Source organism: Vombatus ursinus, unplaced genomic scaffold (assembly GCF_900497805.2).
Source record: "Vombatus ursinus unplaced genomic scaffold, bare-nosed wombat genome assembly UNPS02014768.1, whole genome shotgun sequence".
Lineage (NCBI taxonomy): Eukaryota > Metazoa > Chordata > Mammalia > Diprotodontia > Vombatidae > Vombatus > Vombatus ursinus.
This window is the reverse complement of record NW_020954546.1, coordinates 6,430,100-6,455,080: the sequence shown is the minus strand read 5'-3', so window position 1 is coordinate 6,455,080 and position 24,981 is coordinate 6,430,100. Positions and strand designations below refer to the sequence as shown.

Here is a 24,981-nt window from a genome sequence, read left to right as displayed (position 1 = left end):
GTGTGTGTGTGTGTGTGTGTGTGTGTGTGTGTGTGTGTGTGTGTGTGTGTGTGTGTGTGTGTGTGTGTGAGAGAGAGAGAGAGAGAGAGAGCCGTATTTACAGTCAACTTTCAAAGACTTGAAGGCAAAAGGCAAAGAGGCCGGCAGAGGATGAAATGGAAACAACAGACATGAACTTGAACTTGGACAGACTTCACAAGATAGTAGAGGATAAATGCTATGGCTCATGGGGTCAAAAAGAGTCAGACACAAATGAACAACTAAACAACAACAAAATACAAAATGTGGATATATCAGTAGATTTTCAATATTGTATATTATTTGAAGCCTTCCTCCTTCCACTGACCAAACTGTGGTGAGGGCCATTAGAGTCTAGATAATATAACTGCTGTGGGACCCTATTTTCTTCTTTTTTTTTTTTTTAGTAAGGCAACTGGGGGATTAAGTGACATGCCCAGGGTCACACAGCTATTAAGTGTCAAGTGTTTGATCTGTGTCCGGATTTGAACTCAGGTCCTCCTGATTTCAGAGCTGGTACTCTATCCACTGAGCCACCTAGCTGCCCCTGTGGGACCCTATTTCAAAGCCAATTGTAAATGACTTGTGTTACTGAAAGCTGTGCCGCCACAAATAGCAAAATAATCATATTTCCTAGAAAGTGAAGTTAGTATAATGGAAAAAAACTCAGAACTTGGAGTGAGAAGGCCTGAATTTGAGTACTGTCTCTAATTTATGTTATATGACTGAGCAAGCCACTCAACATCTGAGCTTCCATTTTCTCAGCTGTAAAATGGAAATAATTATACTTGTACTACCACAGGGTTGCAATAAGGAAAGCACTTAAATGTGAAATAATTTAACTTCTGCCACAAAGAAAGAGAGGAATCATTTCATTCACTAAAAATCTACTACTTTAGTGCCTAGTGTGAGCAAGGAACTGTCTTATGTCCCATGGAGAGATACAAAGGACATCGTTCATCTATGGCTGAAAGGGACCACAGAGAGTCATTTATTCAGTCCATTCATTTTACGGATGAAGAAATTAAGTCACAGAGGTAAAGTGAAGACTGCCAAAGATTCCCTAGGTAGTGAGTGGCAAGGCCAGCATCGGAACTTGGGTCCCATCACTCCTCTTCTTCTAAAATTTTTAGTCTAGCAGGGAAGATAAGATGTGCACATATAATAAAACATGAACAATGAAAGAGAAATGAAAAGGTAAAAATACATTTTATAAGATGCCATATGGCTGGCAGACAGAAAGTTGACTTCGAAGTCAATCCCTGCCGTGGATCCATACTTAAGCTATGACCCTGGACAAGTCACTTCTCAGTGCATGAGGCAAAACTGTCTAAGATTAAAAGTTGTAGAAAAGGGGCCAACATATTGGTAATAGAAGCTTCTTCACTTGGAAATTCCTAATGAAGTGAATGAAATGAACCACAGGTTCAGTCCCTATCCCTATTTCTGAAAATTAAGTTAAAAGTCATGAAGTTTAGAGGAGATTTATTCTTATGACTTAGGGGAATTAAGAAAGACTTTACAAAAGAAGTGGAATCTAAGTAAGGTATTGAAGAATTGGTAGGAATTGTAGAGGTAGAGCTGTGGTGCAAGCAAAAAAAGGGCATTACAGGCAGAAATAAAAGCAAGAACAAAATCACAGAGGTCAGAAAGTATGATACATGCTCTGAGATTGTAGGTAAGATATGTGAAGGGCAATAACAGGAAATATGTCTAAGGTTGTTTGTTGTGTGACTCTCAGCTGTGTGACTCTCCGTGACCCCATGGATCACAGCATGCCAGGCCTTTCTGTCCTCTACTATCTCTCAAAGTCTGTCCAGGTTCACGTTCATTGTTTCCATGACACTAACTATTCATCTCATCTTTTGCCATCCTCTTTTCCTTTTACCTTCAATCTTTCCTAATATCAGGGTCTTTTCCAATGAGTCCCATCTTCTCCATCATGTGGCCAAAGGATTTAAGCTTCAATATTTGACCTTCTAGTGAACAGCCTGAATTAATTTCTTTAAGTATGACTGATCTGATCCCCATGCTGTCCAAGAGACTCTCAAAAGTCTTCTCCAGTACCACAATTCAAAAGTGTCGATTCTGTGACACTAAGCTTTCCTTACAATCCAACTCTCACAGCCATACACTGCCACTGGAAAAAAAAAAAAAACATAGCTTTGACTTATATGGAACTTTGTCGGCAAGATGATCTCTCTGCTTTTTAGTATGCTGTCCATGGATTTTAGATTTGCCATAGCTTTCCTTCCAGGGAACAAGTGTCTTTTAATTTCATGGGTGCAGTCTTCGTCTACAGCGATTATTGAGCCCAAGAATATAAAATCCTGTATTTGCCAGGAAGTGAAGGTATCAGTTGCCAAGATCTTTGGGGTTTTTTTATGTTAAGCTTTGAACCAGCTTTTACACTCTCCTCTTTTACCCTCATCAAGAAGCTTCTTAATTTCTCTTCACTTTCTGCTATCAGAGTAGTATCATTTGTATATCTGAGACTGTTGATATTTCTCCCAGCAACCTTAATTCCAGTTTTTGATTCATTCAACCTGGCACTTCACATGATGTACTCTGCATATCAGTTAAATAGCATGACACTATACAGCTTGTTATACTCCTTTTACAATCTTAAATCAACCAATTGTTCCATGTTTGGTTCTGACTGCTGCTTCTTGGTCCACATACAGGTTCCACAGGAGACAAATAAGATGACATGGTACTCCATCTTTTTGAGGACTTGCCACATTTTGTTGTGATCCACACAGTCAAAGGTTTTAGTGTAGTAGAAGAAACAGAAGTTTTTCCTGGAACTCCCTTGCTTTCTCAATAACCTAGAGAATGCTGGCAAATTTGGTCTCTGGTTCCTCTGCCTCTTTGAAAACCAGCCTGCTCTTCTGGTCTTGCTTCACGTATTGCTAAAGCCTAGCATGCAGAATCTTAAGCACAACCTTGCAGGCATGTGAAATGAATGCAATTATTTGGTAATTTGAATATTCCTTGGCATTGCCATTCTTTAGGATTGGGATGTAAACTGATCTTTTCCAATCCAGCGGCCACTGTTGAGTTTTTCAAATTTCTGGCATATTGAGCACAGCATTTTAACAGCATCATCGTTTAGGATTTTAAATAGCTCAGCTGGAATTTCGTCACCTCCACTTAGCCTTGTTAGCAATGCTTCCCAAGACCCATTTGATTTCATCCTCCAGCAAGTCTGGCTCTAGATCAGTAACCACACCACTATGGTTATCAGTGATATTAAGATTTTTCTTACATAGTTCTTTTGGGCAGAATTCCTCTCTCTCTCTCTCTCTCTCTTTTTTTTTTTTTGGCGAGGCAATCAGGACTAATTGACTTGCCCAGGGTCACACAGCTAGTAAGTATCAAGTGTCTGAGGCCAGATTTGAACTCCTGACTCCAAGGCTGGAGCTCTATTCACTGTGCCACCTAGTTGCCCCTTCTTTCCATCTCTTAATCTCTTCTGCTTCGGTATAGTCCTTACCGTTTTTGTCTTTCATCATGGCCCATTTTTGCACAAAGCATTTCCTTGATAATTCTAATTTTCTTGAAGAGATCTCTTGTCTTTTCCATTCTATTATTCTGTTTTTTTGCATTGCTCTTAAGAAAACCTTCTCTCTCCTTGCTATTCTCTGAAATTCTGCCCTCAGCTTGGTATATCTTTCACTTTCTCCTTTCCCTTTCCTTAGCTATTTGTAAAGCCTCATCAGACAACAATTTTGCTTGCTTGCTCTTCCTTTTCTTTGGAATGTTTTTTGTTGCTGCCTCCTGTACAATATCATGAATCTATGACCATAGTTCTTCAGACATTCTACCTACCAGATCTAATCTATTCATCACCTCTACTTCATATTCATATGGGAGGTTATTTACGTCATACCTATATAATATAATGGTTTTCTCTACTTTCTTCAATTTAAGTCTGAATTTTACAATAAGAAATTCATGATCTGAACCAGAGTCAGCTTCAGGTCTTGTTTTAACTGACTGTATAGAGCTTCTCCACCTTTAGATACAAAATATATTATTAATCTGATTTCAATATCAACCATCTTATGATGTCCATGTGTAAAGTCACTTTTTGGGTTATTGAAAAAGAGTGTTTGCTACGACCAGCACATTATCTTGACAAAACTCTTTTTGTACTTCATTCTGTATTCCAAGGCCAAACTTGTCTGTTATTTCAATTATCTTTTGATTTCCTACTTTAGTATTCCAATCTCCCATGATGAATATAACATCTTTTTCTGGTCTTACTTCTAGAAGATGTCGTAGGTCTTCACTGAACTGATCAACTTTGGTGTCTTTGGCATCAGTGGTTGGCTAAGGTTAGGCTAGGACCAAAGAACAGAAATCACAAAAAGCCAAGGCAAGGATTCTATACTTTAATGGGTAAGCAGTAAAGGGCCACTAGAAGTTTCTGAGCAGAAGAATATGATGAGTACTATGCCTTAAAAAACCTATTTGGAAGCAATATTCAGTATAGAGGAATGACAGAGGAGGCAGGAAGATTTGAAGAGAGACTACTGCTTTTATGTATTGATCAGTTACATTGATTTTTTTTCCATCTTCTTTTCCCCCTTTTTTGGCTTTAAAAAAAATTTGTTATATAGAATGGCTCTCTGAAGGAGGAGTCCAGGAAGAAAATATGGTAGTGTAAAAAAAAAATATACAAAAGACATCAATAAAACTTTTTTTAAAGACACTATTGCAATAGTACATGTAAGAGGTAGTAATAATCTATACTATGGTAAAAAAAAAAAAAGTAGCACTGGTTAAAAAATGGGGGAGGGGAGAGTTCATTTGAGAAATATTATGAAGGCAGAATCAATCCCCAAGCCTCAGCAGCTGATTAAATGTGTAGGGCAAAGTACAGGTCAGACAGAGTTCAAGTAAAATTTGCCACTTGAGTGACTCTGATGAAAGTACCATGAACGGAAACAGGAAAGTGAGGAAGAAGAACAGATATAGAGGAAAAGCTATTAATTTTTTTTTTTTTTTGCTTTTTGGTGAGGCAATCAGGGTTAAGTGACTTGCTCAGGGTCACATAGCTAGTAAATGTTAAGTGTCTGAGACTGGATTTGAACTCAGGTCCTCCTGAATCCAGGGCCAGTGCTCTATACACTGCGCCACCTAGCTGTCCCAGAAAAGCTAATAATTTATTTTAGATATGGTCATGTTTCAGGTACTAGTGACTATCCAGACAGAGACATCTAGCAGACCACTGGAAATTCAGATTTGGAACTTAGGATAATAGTCAAAATTAGGAATATAGATTTTAGGATAATGTGCATAGATCACAGTTGAGGTATGGGTATGTAAGAGAGTATGAAAAAAGGGTTGAAAATAGAACCATAGGGAATGCTAATATTTAAGCAGCAAGGGAAAGAAGATCTACTGAAAGACAAGGAATGACCAGGGAACTAAGAGGAAAAGCAAGAAAATTATGTTCCATGAAAGCAAAAGGAAAAGAAATTTTCAAGAAAAAAAAAGGGGGGTGGCTAATAATGTCAAATGCAGCAAAAAAAAAAAAGTTGAGGATAAGGACTGGGAAAAAGCCCAGTGGAGCTGGTAGGAGAAGGGCATTTTAGTACGAGCACTGGCATGAAGACAGGAAACCAGGGACATGTTTAAGGAACAATAATCATATTAGGATATTTGAATAAGGATGGTCAAAAAAGGCTAAAAAGGCAGTCTGGTTTAAACAGTTCTTGGTTTGCTATTGCTGCTGATAATAAACCTGAGGGACTTACCATCCTCCAAGGCTGAGTAAGAACAGTTGAAGAGGTATGAACAGTAAATAAGCAACCTTCCTTTTATTTCAAGCAGTCATTCGTGTATCAAATGTTAAGCTTCAGAGGGGTTCCTGTTGCTAGTGACAACCTTAGTAGCCTAAATGAAAGAAAACTATATAGAGGAGGGAAAAAACAGAGTTGTGCTTCAGAATTGGAGGGGGGGGATAGATGAAAGATCTAGAAGAGAAGCAATGTGCAAGTACATACAGCAACAGAGAGCTAACTATTCCTAGAACGTGGAGAAGTGAAACCCAGAGAAAGTAGAGCCTTAGGAACTTAAGAAAGAGTCCTACTAAGCAACTATTCTTTGCGCTAGTCTGTTTAAAAAAAAGAGAAACATATATAGCATCTAAGCACAAAGAAAAATCTTGCAGAAGTGAAACAAAAGTTTATGATCAAACCTCCCTATAATGTTGTCTTCAACTTCTCAATTCTTTTCCAAGCATTTGCTCTACCTTCTCTACTAATACTTACGTAGCAACACATACATCATTTTCTTCAGGTGTAGTGAATTTTTGATTCATGTATCTGTCAACATAGTGTAGCAGAAAATATATTGGTCTAGGTATACGAAGTTTAGTTCTTGTCTTAGCTCTATGTATCTAATATCTCCAACCCTGATATGCCCCAAGAGTCAATTCCACATGGATGTCAGTCACCTCAAACCCAGAATATCTAAACTGAACTCGTCTTTCCCCCCAAGTAGTTCTCTCACTTCAGACAACAGAGCTACTATTCAAAAGACGTTACAGACTACTTGACACCCTGTATGCAGGATTTCTGCATTATGTGGAGGCTAAATTTGATAATCTCTAAAATCCCCTCACTCTTAAAATTCTACACTATGCACAAGTAATCATTTTATGTCAAATCTAGTTCTTGACTGTTAAGGGGGCATACATCCTGGTTCTGACAATCATTTCAAGGTTACTATAATCATCAACAAATATGATACTTGGGAGCATGCAGAACCTACATTAGGCAAGAAAGTGTAAGATACTGTCCCTACCCTCAAGAAATTTATAATCTCTATTTGTGGCTAATTCCAAGGATATTATTGGTTTCTTACACATGAGCAATGCCAATTTTTAACAAAGATGAACCTTCCTTCACAAAACCTTTCCTTCTTTACACTGCTGTGGCATTACTGTCAGTAGCATTCATTTAATGCAAATAAAATGCATTATCTTTTTCATATATATAATGTGTACATATATATATAATATATATATGTATATATATTCCATGTTTTCATAAACAGGCTGCAAGCTCCTTAAGAGTGAAGATGATGCCTTATACCTCACTGTATCTCCAGCACCTAGTACAATGCTCTAGAAGTTGAGCATCTTCTAAATGCCCAATAAAAGGAGATATCACTTACAACTTTAAAATACTTTACTTTTATATTAATTACAACAATAACATTGGTTCTATGATAAACAGTCAAAGGATATGAACAGTTTTCAAAGGAAGAAATCTAAACTATCAATAATTATATGAAAAACACTCCACTAATAATTGGAAAAATACAAATTCAAGCAACTGAGATTCCACCTCACACACAAGTTTGGCAAAGTTGAAAAAAAAAAAAAAAGAAAATAACAAATATTAGTAGAGCTCTAGGAAAACAGACACACTAATGCACCATTAATAGAGCTATGAATTAGTCCTGCCACTGAAGAAAGTAATTTGGAACTATGCCCAAAAGTTACTGTGCACAATTTTTGACCCATCATTACAATTATGAAGCCTATACCCCAAAGAGATCAAAGAAAGAGGAAAAGAACCCCTACATACAAAAATATTTATAGAAGTCCTTTTTGTAGTGACAAAGAACTGGAAACTAAGGGGATACTCATTAATTAGAGAATGGCTGAGTAAGTTGTGGCATATGATTGCAATGGAATACTATTGCACTTTAAGAAACGACAATAGGAATGGTTTTAGAGAAATCTGGGAAGACTTGTAAGAAATGATAGAGTGAAGGAGTCAAAACCAGGAGAACCACAATTTATATACTGTAAAGACAAACAACTTTGAAAGACTTAAGAACTCTGATCTTTGAATTTAATGACTAACCACTATTCAAGAAAACCAGAAATGAAGAATACTATCTTACCACCTGACAGAGAGGTAATAGATTAAGGATACAGAATAAAACATGTATTTTTGGACATGGCTAATGTTCGAATTTGTTTACCTGTGCATATTTTTGTAAGGATTTTCCTTTTCTTTTTTAAAATGTGGGAAAGGGAAAATAAATGCTTACTAACAAATACAAAAACATAATTTTTTAAAACATCAATGATAACAAACGGGGAAGACAGAGGAGTCTCAATTTCTTAATCTGTTAAAAAAATAAAAAAGGTTGAACTATAAAATTTCTAAGGTTCATTCTATCTCAAATTCTAGTTCTAGCATTTGCCTGTTTCTATGTAAAACTTATATTCCTGTATAATTACATTTATAGAGAAAATGTTTTATCTTTGTTTTTATATACTTAGATTTTTGTATTCTGCATAGACCAGTGGACTCTATATTCCCAAGGGACCAAGTCATCTATTTATTTTATTTAAATGTTTATTGGTATCATTTCCTCTATCTTCCCAGAGAATGAGCTCTTTAAAGACCTGGGATCTGTGAGATATGTTTTTTAAAATATATTTTGATAATCATAATCACAATGTAATTGGTTTCCTTTGTAATCTTATGTATCTTATTTTATGTATTTAAAAACATTATCCCAGGAAGGGGGTAGACTTCATCAGACTGCCCAAGGAAGGAAAGAAGGAAGCAAACAAACATCTTCTAAAAACATTAAGTATCTACTATGTGCCAGGCACTGTGCTAAGCACTTTTAAAATATCTCATCTGATTATCACAACAAACCTGATTTGTTAGTGTTATTATTATCATCTCTATTTTACAGCTGAGGAAACTGAAGACAAAGGCAAGTTAACTGATTTGCCCAAGGTCACACAGCTAACTAGAGGCCAATCTTGAATTCAGTTCTTCCTAGACTCAAGGCCCAGTGTTCTATACAGTTTCATGACACAACAAAAAGTTAAGAACTTTTGCCTTACTAATGCAATATCACTTAAAAGACCACAGACAGAGCAATGCCTAGTATGAGATATGTCAAATTAGACTGAACAAGGCTACATACAGTAAGAAACTGTTTCCTTGAGAAATGAAACATCTCCTCTCCCTACTATATACTGTTATTTCAAGGAGAAATTTGTGTCATAAATGAAGGACCTGTGCCAAGGTAGCCTGACAGAAGCATATTTGTTAGTGCCCTTTCCTCTTCAAATAATCAAGTACATGCTTAATCCTTTATTTACTATCCCCACCCGAAAGAATGTTACCCTCTTGGGGGGGGGGGTGCTAGTTTTCTTTTTGTCCGAGTATTCCCATCATAGTAGGCACTTAAAACATGGTCATTAGGTTAGATTAGCCATGTTGGGGGGGTGGGGCACAATGCTTTTAATGATCCTTCCTTCACTGCCAAGACTCACAAGGTTATCCATGAAACAAAGTCCCATCTCTCTAAAATCATCTTCTTCTATGCTATATGGCTCCAAGTCCCCGAATACCTCATTCTCTGAAGAATTAACAGTTTTAAGTCACCCAAAGGACAGTGGAGAAACATGTGGAAGGCATCAGTAAATCCCATTAACAACAAAGATTTATGTGGGAGAAACAGTGCAAAGGGTATCATCAAAGTGACAAAGGACCAGAAAAGGGGCAAAAGCTATCTCCCTAGGTGCTCCCCACTGCTAGCCACACAATGTCAAGAAATTAAAAGGAGGCCCTAGCACACATCACTTCTACGTCTGCATCACACCTTGTATCTGTCCCCTTCCCCCCCCACCACTCACTCAGCCATCACCTGAATTAAGGCACTTATTATCTTCTACCTAAACTACTAACATCCCAACAGAATTTTCAATTTCCAGGCTTCCCTCTCCAAACTATGCTCCACATAATCTGCCAAAATAATCTTCCTAAAAAGCACAAATGTGACTATATCTCTCCCCTGCCTAAGAGCTTTAAGTGGCTTCCATTTTCTTTGGGATACAATACAAACTCCTCTGTTTGGCATTATTTTAGTCCTTCACCATCAGGCTCTAGTCTATCCCTCTCAATTTATTTCATCTCTTCCCCTCTCCCCACACACACACACTGTGTCTCAGCCACACAGGCTGACTTTGCTATTCCCCAAACATGACAGGCCATCTCCCACCTCCCACCAAGCTTTTGCACAGCTGTCCCCATAGCTGAACTGAATAACTTTTCTCACACCTGTACTCTCTCCCCAAATTATCCTGAATATACCCATCTGTTTACAGGTTGTCAGCAGGGATGGTTTCATTCTTTGTACTTGTATCCTCAGTTCTTATCATAGGTTTGGCACCTAGTTGGTACTTCATAAACACTTGTTGACCGACTGCACAGAAGTCACAGAAAGACTGCACTTTACACTCCTTAAGATAAAGAATTGTTGTTCAATTTGTTTCTTCATCCTTAATGCCTATCCCACTATGCTTTGCATTCAGTAGGCAATTAATAAAAGCTGAAAGGATTAGATGAATTTGATAGATCTCTTGTAGAGCACTTTCGGGAAGAAAGGGAGAAAAGTTGCACAGGACAGGAAGGCTTAGAAGGATTGTAAATGGTACAACCAGATCACAAATCCCACAAACTGGCAAAGGTTGCTAACACTTTAGCTTTAAGCACTTAGCTTGTCTCCTCTTCTGTCAATAGCTAATTATCACTAAAAACTGCCCTGGGGCCAGGAGTAGCACTTTCCTAAAGAACGCCATCTTTTCAAAGCAAGGATTCTTTTATAACACCATCATGTCAATTAGAGGACTATAATTTGCCAGGATTCTGTCTGATAGATTTCACAACTGGCTTCCTAAACTCTAAAGAGGGACTAGAAAATCAAAGTACATGGTGTGGAGTTAATAGAAAGTGTCCTAGAAAACTCATCAAATTCATAAGCCAAATTTGGAAAGCAGGATTAACTAGACTACATGAACCTCTTTCATTCTTATACCTAAATCTACCCCAAGCGTGACCCAACTCCACAACACATCCAGGCCCTTGAACCCTCAGCACCACCCACCTCCCAAAACCTCCATTCTGCCATGGTCCCTTCAGTCTCTGATCCCTGCCCCCTCACCTCTACAGCAACAAGTTTTCAAATCAGCTTTGAAGATTAGCCAAACTCTCTAGTCCAGAACAAGGAGTTAAAACCCTTAGGCTTTCTTTCCTGTCAAACTCCCCCAAAAACCTCAAGCAAGATTCTTTATGATTTTCGCAGCCTCAACCTATCAATAGTAGACAAGAAGGTAAAAGTTGGCATGAGGGAACAGTCATGCCAATTCACTAGAAACTGAAAAATCTTAAGTCAATTCTTAACTACTTTTGTGTATTATTCACAATAAATGTACAATCCCATGCTTGCTTTCCCCTGTCAACCCAGTACTTCCTGAGATACCAGTTTGTACCACATATAACATTCAAAACCATCAGTCTGTACGTGGTTAACAAACACCCTAATTTTAACAGTTCTGGCCAAACAATTAGGAAAAGAAATTTGCTGTTATTTGTAAAAATAAGATACATCCAAATTCCAAGTATCTGTGAAATTGAGAATGTTCACTTTTTAAAAATTCATCATATTTCCTCTGTTCCTTTGAATAATCGAGTCATCTATACTTATTTTTACTTTCTCGAGGATGACTTCAGGAGACATTCTTCCAGAAGGTTTCCTAAAACATGAAGCAACATTAGAGACACAATACACCAGAATTTAAATCTTAACAATACCTTTGCTGAGTAACAACCCAGATTCTTTGGTTATGAAAAAAGCTTGGCTATAAGTATGCAAGCAGAAATATGTACTCAACCACTTTCTAGAAAACTAGGATTCAGAGACTTCTGATTTTCAGCAATTTTTTTAAAAATGCTAATAGTCTGGCTATTGTTTCTCAGCACCAAATAACTCCTCTTCAGTGAAGGTGTTAGGGCCTTCAAGAGCAGAAGCTTATAAAGTGAGTCTTACCTTAGTGTCCCAAGAGCCTATCCATTCTCAGTCCACCCACCCACACCCAGGTGTATTCTCCTGATGACACGAGGTCATCTATCAGCTTCACCTGCTAACTCCTTAACAATCTTTGCTTCTTTCATTCATTCCCCCAAGAAATTCTTGGCCTCACCTCCTCCAGGAAGTTTTCCTTGATTATGCCTTTACTCAGTGCCTTTTCAACTCTTACCTACATAGCTCCACTACAATCATTTGCCCTTACTGCTGTTGCTTTATGAATATTCTTTTTCATGTTGGTATACATCTCCTCAAGATTACAGACTGCATCTTCCTTTATTAGCCTGTCAACTCTCTGAGGGCAGAAACCATGTCTCTCTCTCTTCTTCCTCCCTCTGGATTTCCCTAATACCCAGCACACATATCTATACAGAAGAGTAGACTGACCAAAATGAAAACACAGGAATTCTAGTTTTCACCTCAACTCAGATATCTCAGCAGAATGAGAACCATCATTCCTATATAATCAGGAGATGTATGTGAGGTATTCTAAAACAAAGACAAGGATGTCTAACCATCTACAGAAAAGAATGACTCATTTCGAGTAATTATTCTCCACCCCCCAGAACTCCCCCCCCACACACCCACATACACACACTCAAAAACAAAATGTACCCTTGCCCACTTATGAAAGAATTAGGAATTGGTAGCTCAGCCAAAATGGGTAGTTTCCAAAAGAAAACCCTTCTCCAAGGAAAATTATGATAGACTCCAGAAGAAACATTAATCAGAGCCCAGGTACATGCCACTAAGACTGACACACATCTTAAAAATGTATATATGTGGCACCCACCCTCCCACACTATTAGATGTGACTAGGTCTTTCCAGAGAAGCCTAAGGACATGGACTCAATTCTTCTGTACTTCCAACTATCAGAAACTGAAGCATATAATCAAAACACATACTTGCAATTCCGCCAGCATATCAAAATCAAAACTGCCCCTCCCCACATCCCCAACAAAAAAAGCTAATGAAACTTCCAATCTAAGGAAAAGTGAGATGCAGACTGACTGCTGTGACAGACACTGTTCTTCGGCAAACATAAACAAATCTTTTTAGTCACCATCCAATTTAGTATGTCCTGTTTCTTTTAATATAAGATGCACCAGCCCAACTTCAAAAATATCCCCTAAAAACAAACAGATTAAAGGGAAAGATTTCAGCCTGGGAGCAGAAAACACTCTATTACCACACTTATGAAAACACTAAGCCAAACTGCCTCTACTTTGCAGAAGAACCTCTCCCTATCCTCTCCCCCAGCCTCAGTCCCAAGCACCAATCAGCCATACAGCTTCAGGCTAGATCTATTACCTGTATTGAAAAGGCTACATTAGGGAGACCTTATTTGGGGTTAATGAGAAGGCAAATGGCAACTTCTTCAAACGAAACCTCTCAAATTGATACTCTTTCCATTCCCACCCAAACTTATTAGGCCCTCCATGCCTTTATCTTCTTCTCCAAAGGGTTTGTTTCAAACCTTTTTTTCTCATTTCAAGTCCTAAATCACACACATTCCACACATTCACATGCACCCACAGCATATCACCTAGCCTTCTAATTTACTGCAAGATCAAGTTCATCAAATTTGAGCTTCCTTAACTTCCCTCCACTATTCCTGAAAATTTTTCAATAACACCCCCCCACTTTCTCTTTCTTTTCTCTGGTCCCAGAAGAAGAGGTATCCCTGGACTCTCACTATTGACAATCCCTCTACCTGGGTTCTTAATTCCTTTTCAAGACACAGATACCGTGGTATAAGAGAGAAAGTGCTGGCCTGAGAGTCAGGAGGACCTGCATTCAAATTCCACTAAATACTTACTATGTGATCATGGGCAAGTCACTTAATCTTTCCATGCCTCAGTTTCCTCATCTATAGAATGAGGAAATAGCACAATAGTACCTACCTCAAATTGTGGTTGTGAAGATCAAATAATATATGTAAGCACTTTGCAAACATTAAAATTCTACAAAAATGCAAGCTATTATTTCAGGACCTTATTCAGCAGTCACTCCCCTCTCCAACATCCCTCCAATGGCTCCTTTCTATCTCCCTTCAGTTATAGTCAGGGTCTCTCCAAAGCTAAAAGGCCTTGCCTAGACTCTTCTACCTCAACCAGCTACCATTCCATCTCTCCTAAAACCTTCACTGCTATCTATACTTCTCCAAAAAATTGTCTATGAACATGGTCTCCCTTTCAACACACTCTCTCCTAGACCCCTTGCATCTGGCTTCCACCATCACCATCAACAATTACTCTATCAAACTCGATCTCTCAAAGGTTAACAATGCCAGGGCGACAATTACCAAATCCTATGGCCTTTTTTTCTTTTTTACCACTTGCCCCTCAATCACATGTGACCCTACTGATCACTCTCCTCCACACTTAAGTTCTAAGATGCCACATTCACAGTGATTTTTCTGCTTCTCTAACTATTCTTCCTCTGTGTTCTCTCCTGGCTCCTCATCCTCTTCCCAACAGCTTAGCATGTGTTCCCCAAGTCTGTATATGACTCTTTTCTCTCTGCTCTCTCTTCCTTGACAATCTCACATAAATGAGATGAAAGAAGAATGGCAGATGGTGGTGGGTAATAAGAAGTGACTGAACGTCAGAAAACAGAAGAAGAAATGCCTACCTAAGAAGATTCATCTGACAGCAGTATGAATGACAGATTGGTACTTGTAATTCCTGTAAGGAGACTACTACAATAGATAGTAATGAGGTACTAGATACTATTAGATAGTGACAACGGGAACAGAGAAGGTAGGAACAATGTTGAAAAAGTGAATCTAACAAAACTTGATAACAAATTGGATATATAAGAAAAACAGAGGAGAAGAGTCAACGTTCATTCCAAGATTTCTAATATGGGTGACCTGGTGAACGGATGCATCACTGACAAAAATAAAAGTTAAAAGAAAAAGAAAAATCAGAGGGAAAGGTAATAAACTTGGTCTTAAACGTGTTGAGTTGGGGGTGCTGGTGGGAAATAAAGGTAAAAACATCTGATAAGTGATTAGAGATGAGAGCTCGGATAAAGAGGTCAGAGCTAGAGATAAAGATCTGGGAGTCATCTACATATAAATAGGATTTGAAGCCATGGAGATGACTTCATGGGCATGTATGTAAAGCACCTTGCAAACCTTAAATCATTATGACGTCAAATTATTATTCCCAACTTCCCAAGGTCTCCTTTCCCTTCTGACCTCACATAGTACTTGGTTTTGCAGACTTCCAATGCACTGATTTATAACATTCTATTATAGTTACCTGTATTTGCTTCTCAAGGAGTTCCTATCCAAATGTGGTATTTACTTCTAAGAACTAGCATTGTACATAGCAGGTGCTTGGTAAATTGATGAATTTTTACCTCTTGGACTATCACAGTTGTCTCCTAACAGAACTCCTTACCTCAATCCAGCCTATATACAGCTGCCAGAATACTCTTCCTCAAGAATACCATTGATTTTATTATTTCTCTTCTCAAAAATGTACCATGCCTCACCCACTGCCTACATAATAAAGTCTAGATTTCTTAGACAGACACCCCCAAAGCTCTGGACTCAACTTACTTTTCCAGCTTTTTCTCTCACCTTTCCCTTTTTAAGTACCCCATGCTCCAGCAAAACCAAAACAAGCTGTTCCCCAAACATACCTTGTACTTCCTGTACTCTGGGCCTTTGTTCACCCCAGAGTCCTCTCTACTGTGCCTGGAATACTTCAGCATTCTTCTCTCCCTTCAGCACTCTGTCCTACACTTACTGATATCTTAACCAGCATTCAAGGTCCAGCTTGAATGCCACCTCCTCCACTGAAGCCATCCTGGATTCCTCCAGAAGGAAGTAACCTCTCCTTACTCTACTTCCAAAATATCTCTATTTGTACATCTATAGTACTATAATCACACTCAGCAGTTCTAGTTATTTGTTCATATTTTAATTCACCTATTAGATAATACACATTGTAAGAGCAGATTCCCTGTCCAATTCATCTGTGTAAAGCCCAGGACAGAGCACTGTGAAGAGGCAGCACTGGCATTACGGAAACAGCATTAGATTCAGAGGCATGAAACCAAAGTTTGATTCCCAAATCAGTCACTTTTCTGGCCATATGACTGCAAGCAAATCATTTAACTTCTCAGACTTCCCTGTGAGAGCATAATAATTCTTATACAACCTATGTCATAGGATTATAATTACGTATATGCTTTGTAAACCTAAAAATACTGTACAAATGAGAGAGTACTGCATACAGAAGGCACTCAAACATTTGCTGAATTGAATTTTAAATCAGGATAGGATTAATTCATTAACCCCTCTTTAATGGTTCAACCAAAGTAGATGGGAAGATTATTCCCAAATAAAAGTATTTTTTAAGGTTGTGTTCATAAACAAGGATGGGGAGACTGATCTAAACTGGCACAGAACAGTGCAAGGGAGAAAATTCGATTATTATTATTATACATGAGGAACTTCACTAGGCACTAGGGATACAAAGATAAAACCAAATAGCCCCTGCCTTCAAGGAGCTAACATTCTACTGGGGGATAGAAATACACAAGCTAATCACAACTAAAGGGTTCTAGGAAGACTTTGCGTAGGAGACAGCCCCTGGGCAAAGTCAGAATGGAGATAAGAGTCTGGCAGATACAGACAAGGTAGGTGCATTCCAGGCATGGTGAATAGCCTATACCAAAGAAGCCCGACAAGAGACGGCAAATGTATTTCTGAACAGCTAGTAGTTCAGATTGGCTAAAAAGTAGAATGCAAGAAGAGAAATATTACAGAATAAAGGTAGAAAAGTAAAGTGGAGTCAAATTTTATAGGGCCTTAATTGCAAGGCTGTCCCTGAGGCAAAAGGAAGCCATAAACGGTTACTGAGTAGGAAAGCGACATGGTCTGTCAGACTTGTGCATAAGGCCTATTATTTTGTAGAGGGAAGAGACTGGGAGCAGAGGACCAATTAGGAACCTATTATAATTGTCTGAACGAGTGGTGATTAGGGCCTGCAAAATCCCAGGGGGGTCATGAACTATTCAGGACTATAGTCCTGAAAGTGAGGCTACACCGAAAAAAGGTTTCCATCTCTTCTTAACAAATGTTAAATTGTTGCCAAACTTTGATCCCTGGTTTTCATAATGTTGCCCCAGACAACTAGGACACTTCATTATGTGCAGAAAGAAACGCAAACATACTTGATTACCTTGTATCCCATGACTAGCACAGTTCCTGGCACATAGGTGCTTACCAAATCTTAGTTGGTTATTAGTCTGAGCCAAATATTAAAGAAAATTTTCTATAAAAACAGTATTTTTTTAAATCACAACATGCATATCTAAAACAACATGATTCTTAGATTATATACTATGTATATAATCAGCATCACTACCCTGGGTTCCCTGCTCTTCTCTGTCTAGATAGAACTCATCCATTTTCATGGCTTCAACCAACATCTCAATACACTGACTCTCTGTACTTCCAGTCTGGTATTCACTCTAGTCTTCTATTTCCCAACTATTGACATCTTCTCCTAAGTATCGTACCTTTATTTCAAACTCAACACATCCAAAACTGATCTCATTTCCTTCCTAAACAAACTCCCCCAAACCACTTCACTATTCTCTCTCACTGTCAACACCATTCATTCTCCCTCTTTCCTATCATATCAGTCTTAAATTTCTGTCTGGCTTTCAGCCTCACCATTCCCCACCCACTCCCAAGAATACTGTCCTAACACATCTAGCCAAATTTACTTCCCTATGTTTCCCAAATGAAACCCTAAAGTGATGACAACTTCTTAACTGCAATGCAAATTCCTGCTTCCACACTTTCCCTCATGGTCTCTTCCATCTCATAAATTCTTTATCTCTAAATTATTCACCTTACCAAACATGCTCACCCTTCTTGGCTGTTTGTCCCTTACCAACAACTCAACCAAATTCTATTTATTCTTCAAGGTCTAGTTCAAATACCACTTTCTTCAAGAAGCTTTCACTAATCTCTCCCCTCTCTAAACTCCTGCAGTACTTATAGTCTATACCAAACAATTAACCACTTAATCGGATATTCTTGCATTATTTGACAGTTTCTGGTATATCTGTCTTGTCTCCCCAACTAGATAATAAAGTCTCTGAAATTAGGGATTTTTATCTTTTACAAGTATCTTATACTTGTATTCCTATCCCCACCACTCAACCAGTGCATAGTAGATCCTTAATAAATATTTGTTGATTGATTATTCCCCTCTATTAGCACACATAAGTGAAAGCAAACTATTTCCTAAAGAAAATAAAGGGATGAGAAAGAACCCTATAACACACACAGTTAAGAATGATCCAGAGTAGGTGGAAGGAATAGAACCCAGTCTTTTTCAATTTCTGATTTCCAGACTCCAAGGAAGATGACAATCTTCTCATGCAAGAGGTAAATCATAATCTTTTACTAATGACATCACAAGTACACAGCTTTGGCAGCAATTATGAAGTCAGGTGTGTTCAGGCCAACCATTTTATTTGAAAGATGGATAACAGTATTTTATTAAATTTAAAGGGCTAATTTTTCCCTTAAAAAAAATGGTCAAATTTGAAATAAATTTACTCCAGAAGAAAAGGTCTTGATAAATTTTGATTAAATCTAGTGCTTTAATCCCCTCTTTTAGATACTAGTCTTTGGGGGGAAGAAAACAAACAAAAACAGCTTAATTCTCATCAGACTGATGCAATCCTGAGGAGCTCTTGACACTTATGACTGAACAACTCACTCTGGCTTATATACATGAAAAACTCAAGGGCCTAAAAGGCTAAGAGGCCAGTATGAACCCTAAAAGGGGTTTGCCCCAAAACATGTGGGGCAGTTAAAATGGCAAAGTGGATAGAATGCCAGACCTGGAGTCAGGAAGACGCATCTTCTTCCTGAGTTCAAATATGGCCTCAGACACTTACTAGCTGTGTGACCCTGGGCAAGTCACTTAACTCTGTTTGCCTCAGTTTCCTCATCTGTCAAATGAGCTGGAGAAGGAAATGGCAAACCATTCCAGCATCTTTGCCAAGAAAACCCCAAATAGGGGTCAAAAAGAGTCAGATGTGACTGAAAAAAATGACTGAACAAGACATGTCCCTTACCAACATTCGTAGTATAGTAAAATTTCTATTATCCACAAGTTGAATTGTTTATTTTATACCATTATAAAGAAAACTGCAGGCTCCCTCTACTAGGCTATTCGGACTCATAAAGAGCAGTGAGAAAAGGATGACTTCTTGGGTAAGAAAAATTTTAGCCTGGGTTTTGGAAGACCTAGACAGGTAGAGAAAAAAGGGTAGGTAATTATATTAGGTGGTATGTACTCAGGTAATTCAAATTATAATGGTAACATAAACAAAATAAAAGATAAACCTATTAGGGTTTTTAATTATAATGCTTTCCAAAACAAATACTTTTAGCACTTTTCAGTTCTGGATTGCCTACACCACTGATCCCCTACAATCTTCACAAGGAAGACTGAACATTGAAAATACATAATGGACCCTTTTTTTGCTTGCCTCAAGAACATGGCGAACTTTTAGTTATAGCCTTTGTAATCCCCTATATGTTAAACCACTCTGAGATGGGTATAGAGAGAGCTTTGTAAAATTAGGCTGCTTGAAACAGAACTGCTTTCACAGAGAAAACTGAAGCCTCAGCCAAGATTCTCTTCATCTAAACTGGTTCAGGAGAGGAAGAAATGGGTCCTAATGTATCTGCCTCCCTCTCTCTATAAACCAGAACTCTCAATACATCATTCCACCGTTCACGGGCCTAACGTGGCTCTCTATTATCCAATGTTAACAAATCCAAACTCAGTCTGGCTTCCAAAACCCCTCTCCTCAGAACTGTCTATTTCACCCTCACCTCCCATGACCTACCATCAAACCTTCCATTCCAGCCAATCTCACTTGTTCCCCCATTGTACATCGCTCATCCCACCCACACCAACTTTTGCACATGCGACTTCCTCTGCCTAGAATGTCCTTCCCTTTTTTCCTCTATCAATCTATGTTGTCTGCCAAAACCCAGGGGAAAACTATCTTATCCAAGAAACTATCCATTTCTCATTGCTCCTCATGATAAGTTCTCTCAGCACTTTCCACTACATTAAACTGCACCAGTTTATATGCCATTTCGTAAGTATTAAGCCCTGTTCTGTCTCTTCAAATAAACCAAAAGCCCCAAAAGCAGGTATTCCCTTTAATTATGTTGGATTTTGTAGAATTCACCAACAATATATCTCAGAATCAGGCTAATAAATACACCCAGCCTCATAATGACCCAATTCTTTCCCTGCCCCTCTGAGGTTTATTCAAACTACAGGCATTTCAACCAGGGGATTTGCTCCTGCCACAATTATAAATAGGTCATGGAGCCTGTCAGTAATAATTGCGCTAACTCTAACACACACACAAAATGAAGCATCTGAGTACTTCTAATCTCTTTGGGTGTGTGCAACTTCAAAAAAATCACATTCCAACTCCCCATACTATGTTTCTCAAAACATTGCTAGTGAAACAGGAGAGAAAAAACAAATGGAGTTTCCAGAATAATATTTAGGTTGTCTGTGCACTCTTACTTCTATTTCATCCAAATGACACTTATGACTCTGACAGATCACACTTCCATAATCCAACTAAATTCAAACTGATTACCCTAAACCATAATTCTGTAAGAGGGTAGGAAAGTTCTTACTAAAGCTTTCATTTCACTGTGTATTTTAATTCTAAGGAACAATGTCTAAATGTTCTGGGTTTGAGGGGCTAATTTTCAGAGACTGGAGAGGGAGGGGTGACAGTAGGGTATAGTGGAAAAAGTACTAGCATCTGTAATCAGAAAATTTACACTTTCTCAAAGGAATCTGTGGCATTAAACCAAAGGGACAAGCTTAATTAGGCAGAAATGTGAGTAACTGACTCAGCTCTGGAACGGTCTGCACCCACCCCAACTATCCTTCCCCACTTCAGTACAGAGTTGCCCTAAGTCAGTCAGAATGGTCAATTCTTGATCATTCATGCTAATGAAGGGCACAACAGGCCAAAATGGTAAATAATTAAAAACTTATTTGGAATGTATATTTTCTATATCTTTCAGTTTTCAAATGTTTTCCTTGGGCCATTAATACTGATATTGTTTATTTAAGTAGGGAGGTGGCTAAGATACAAGATAAAAAATTGCAGACACACTCTACAATTGTCTACATTTCATTTATCAATTTCAATTCTATTATTATTAATTGCTACCCATTATATCGTGGCATTATTTCGGCCAGCTCTTAACTCCACAATGGAAAAAACAAAGAAAGGGTAAAGCTGGATGCTGAACTTCAATTATCAACTACTTGAGAAACAAGGAGGATAAACAGGTCAACTCCATAATCTGTTGGTATTATTAACCTGTGGCTAATGCCCAGGGACATGTTTAAGCAACAGACATGCTCCCTCTAGCCACCCTAGCTACCTTCTTTCCCAACTCCATCCATGGATGAGTCTTTATCAGTAACAAAAACACATTTTCTCATTAAAACTAAGTATAACGTTAGAAAAGAAAATCTTAAAAAAATTTAAAACATTCCAAAGCTAAAAATAAATTAGGAAATAACATTATGAATTGTCCATACCACTGTTTCTCTCCGCTGATGAAGGTGATGACTAAGAACTGACTACATTTCTACGAATCTCCCAACTATGGAAGAGGCTATTTGCTTCAAAGGGACCTCCGGAATACAAACGAAGAGAAGTCTACCACTGGCAATGGTGAGTAACTTTACACAAGGCGTTTACAAAAATATAAAGGTAGGCAAAGCGAAGTTCAGCAGCTGCTCCGTGCTCCTGCTGCAGGGCTCTGCGCTGCCCGTCAGTGGTCGGGCATCGGGGGACACGAGGACTCCACTAAGTGTTGGGGAACAAACCTTCCCGGGGGGGAGCCGCCGCCAGATCATCCCCTACTCGAACAAGGCAAGTTCCCGGAGCCGAGCCCGGATGAAGAGCGGCTAAAAATACCGCGGGCCAGTAAACACGCCGGGGCCAGCCCGTGACCGTGGTCGGCGGGGCAGAGCCCGTCGGCCGCCGCCGCCGCCGCCACTCACTCACCCCTGCGCTTCTCAAGTTTCCAGCCTCCCCCGGGAACTTTTCCGTCGGCCCGAGGCAGGCGGGGCGGACGGAAGGGCCCGTGGGCGCTGCTGCGGGCCGCGTTTTGTGTACCAGAGCCCGCAGCTCGTTGCCAGGAGGGGCCCGGCCCTGATGGGGCAGCTCCGCAAACTTGGGGGCCAAGAGGCTCCGGCCGAGCTCGCTCGGCCAAGCTCGGGCCCCCGGCGAAGGTCAGGGGTGACCCCCCCCGCCCCAGCACACCGACAAAGGGGTGGGGAAGGATTCCGACGCGGAGGAAGGCGGGGCGGGCGGGGGTCCGACGGCGGGCGGACGGACGGGCGGCCGCGCGCCCCCTGCGTCCCGGGGGCGGGGGCTCCGTTACTCTAGGCCGCCGGGGCGGAGCGCGGGGCCCCGCAGCCTCTCCTCAGCCCGCGGCGGCCGGCGACGCCCCCCTCCCTCCCCGCCGGTCCGGCCCCCTCCTCCAGCCCCGGCAGCGGCGGCTCCTCACGGGCTAGTCCCGGCTCGCCACTACCAACGCCTCCCCGCTCTCTCCGAGCCCGGTACCCACTTCGACTCCGGCGGCTGGCCCTGGAGCGGCCACTCCTTAACCGTCCGGCCGGAAACTGGCGCCTGTTTCCGGCCGGAGTGGGTTGGTAGTGACACCTAAAGCCGCTGAGGCCGCCGCCGCGGCCTCGGCCGCGGCCGCCTCCGGCTCGGTCCCGCCTCCTCTCGAAGCCCCGCCCCCTCACCTCTATCGCCGCCGCTACCACCACCTCCGCCCCGCCTCCACCCCGCCCTGCAGTTAACCCGCGCGTGACCCCGCTTCTTTTTCTCTTGCCCCGCGCGCCCGAGCGAGCTGGGCGACCCCTCGTTGCCCATTTGTCCTCGCGGAGCGTCCCCGAGCTGGAGCCTGGGAAGGTGGGGAGGGAGAAAGGGCTCGAGAAAAGTGATGGGGGAGTAGAGGTAGATGCTCCTGGTCTCCCATCCCGTCCTAGCCTTTCCTTCTTCCCCACCCCCAAAGGGCTGGTACCCAAGAAGCCTCCCCCCCAGCCCTTCCATTACTTAATGCACCAAAGGTATCGATCCTCCGGGTTTGGGAGTTAGCTCCCGCAGGGTGGGGACCGTGGACTGCTATCTCGTACAGGGAAGCGCACAGGTAGCCATCTCAGAAATACTTTGCGATGACGAAGTGACATGCCAAAGGGAATTCCAAACGCCGTCCTAGGATTCCAACTTCCTGGCACCTGCTTTTCACGCGAAATTAACGCTGATTCCCTGAGTTACGTTCGAGTGAGCCAGGATGCAACAGTCCCGCGTCAACCTCCCTATGCCCTCACAACTGCATGCAGCTCACCTGGTCCAGTCGGCAGTCAGTCCACAAGCATTTATTGTGGCTCTGGCTTTATACGGGGCAATAAACGTATATAAAGAGACAAACTGTGGTGAACCAGCTCACTCTAGGAAACCTTAAACCATCCCTGCCTCCTGGGGGGCCCCCTGACTAAGGAGGAGCCAGGGCTTGGGGAGGTTAACTCCCCGGTCCCCTAGGGTGCTTCTGATGAGTACCAATATTGCTAGTCTGTGGGAGCAAAGGGGACCTGGTTCTAGTTTTCTTCTGTGGTTTAGCAATGCAAGGCACTTCAGGCGATGAAAGACCGAACGAAAGAAATCCCTGAGCGGACATTAGTCTGTTCATATCAGTCTGCTGCTGTTTCCTCAACTGTGAAATAGCACCTGCTCTCGGGGTTTTTGTGAGGATCTAATAAAATAATATTTGTAAAGCACTTAGCACAGTGCTGGCCGTAGTCAGTGCTTAATAATACTTGTTCCTCATTCCTGTCCGACTTATTCACACCAGGTTTTAAAGTTTGGAGATTGGCTCAAGAGAGTTAATACATTTACTGAGCCATTTAATGGCATCTTGGGGGGGGGGGGAGTTGGCCCTGATTACTCCTCACATTTCTGAACTATGAGAGGTTTGCCGAATTTACCACTCCAAAGGAGTATAGGTCATAGTGGTAATGGACTTACTTCCCAGAACCTGAAAGCACCCCCCCACCCCGTGCAATATATGATAAACTATCACTACCCACTTCACACCACTTCCTTTATTCCCTTCTTCATCTGCTCATCCTCAAAGATCCAAAGTGTAATTTGAGCATTAAAAGCAACAAATAATACATTACTTTCTTACCAGTTAAAATGGTGGGAATTCCAAAACAAGACTGGGAAACAGGGAAGCAGATAACTCCAAAAAGCAGACAGTTGAAAAACCTAAAAACTGAAACATTTCATGTGCTGGTGCTATTCCATAAACTCTGGTGCTTAGAAGAGTGCCTGGCACATACTAGGCACTTTCAATAAATGTTTATTGATTGATTGATTATCAATTGATGCATACACAATGGTACTTGGGTGGCTGCTGGTGGTTAGAATGGGACATATTTTACAGGGCCTGATAAGCACATGTAGAAGGAATCAAGAGGGTGTACTCCTCTTTTGAGGGATGTTTCTGTAACAAATATTCTTGTTATTCTTGCTTAGTAAATACCTTTTCTAAAAGTCAATTCATTCCAGCTGATAATCAATAGAGGGCACATAAGTTGGGGCTCCTAAGTATATCAGAATCTTCAGTAACTCTCAGATTTCACCCTAGAATCCTGATAGAACCTGGTCTGCCAATGTGTGTACAGACTAAGGGTGTGAGTCCAAAGGGGATGCTGGCCCAAGTTTAATACTAGGTCAAGCTACAAATACATTGAAGATACCACACTTTCAGAGGTTTCCTTGGCAATCTGGAGGCCAGAGACAGATGGGGGTTGCAGTTGCTTTGTGACTATTTCTTGCTATGATCACTTATTTGTTATTTGTGCAGTTGCTCAATGAATTGCTTGTTGTTGATTCACCCAGGCTGTGTGGGCAGCAGTGTGGTC

At 40.5% G+C, this 24,981-nt stretch overlaps 1 protein-coding gene across 7 annotated transcripts in view; it reads right to left on the bottom strand.

Annotated features, from left to right (window-relative positions):
• Positions 1 to 22,722, bottom strand: part of LOC114043045 (OTU domain-containing protein 7B-like) — an 82,827-nt gene extending 60,105 nt beyond the window's left edge. For 3 of the 7 annotated variants that reach the window (XM_027861892.1, XM_027861898.1, XM_027861893.1), the window contains exon 1: positions 21,580 to 21,987. The gene's annotated coding sequence lies outside the window, so the exon portion shown is untranslated. Of the gene's footprint in view, positions 1 to 1,906; positions 2,038 to 21,579; positions 21,988 to 22,051; positions 22,068 to 22,616 lie in introns of those variants that run through there. The other 4 variants (XM_027861895.1, XM_027861894.1, XM_027861897.1 and 1 more) reach the window with 3 other exon arrangements.
• Between the last annotated feature and the right edge of the window lie 2,259 nt (positions 22,723 to 24,981).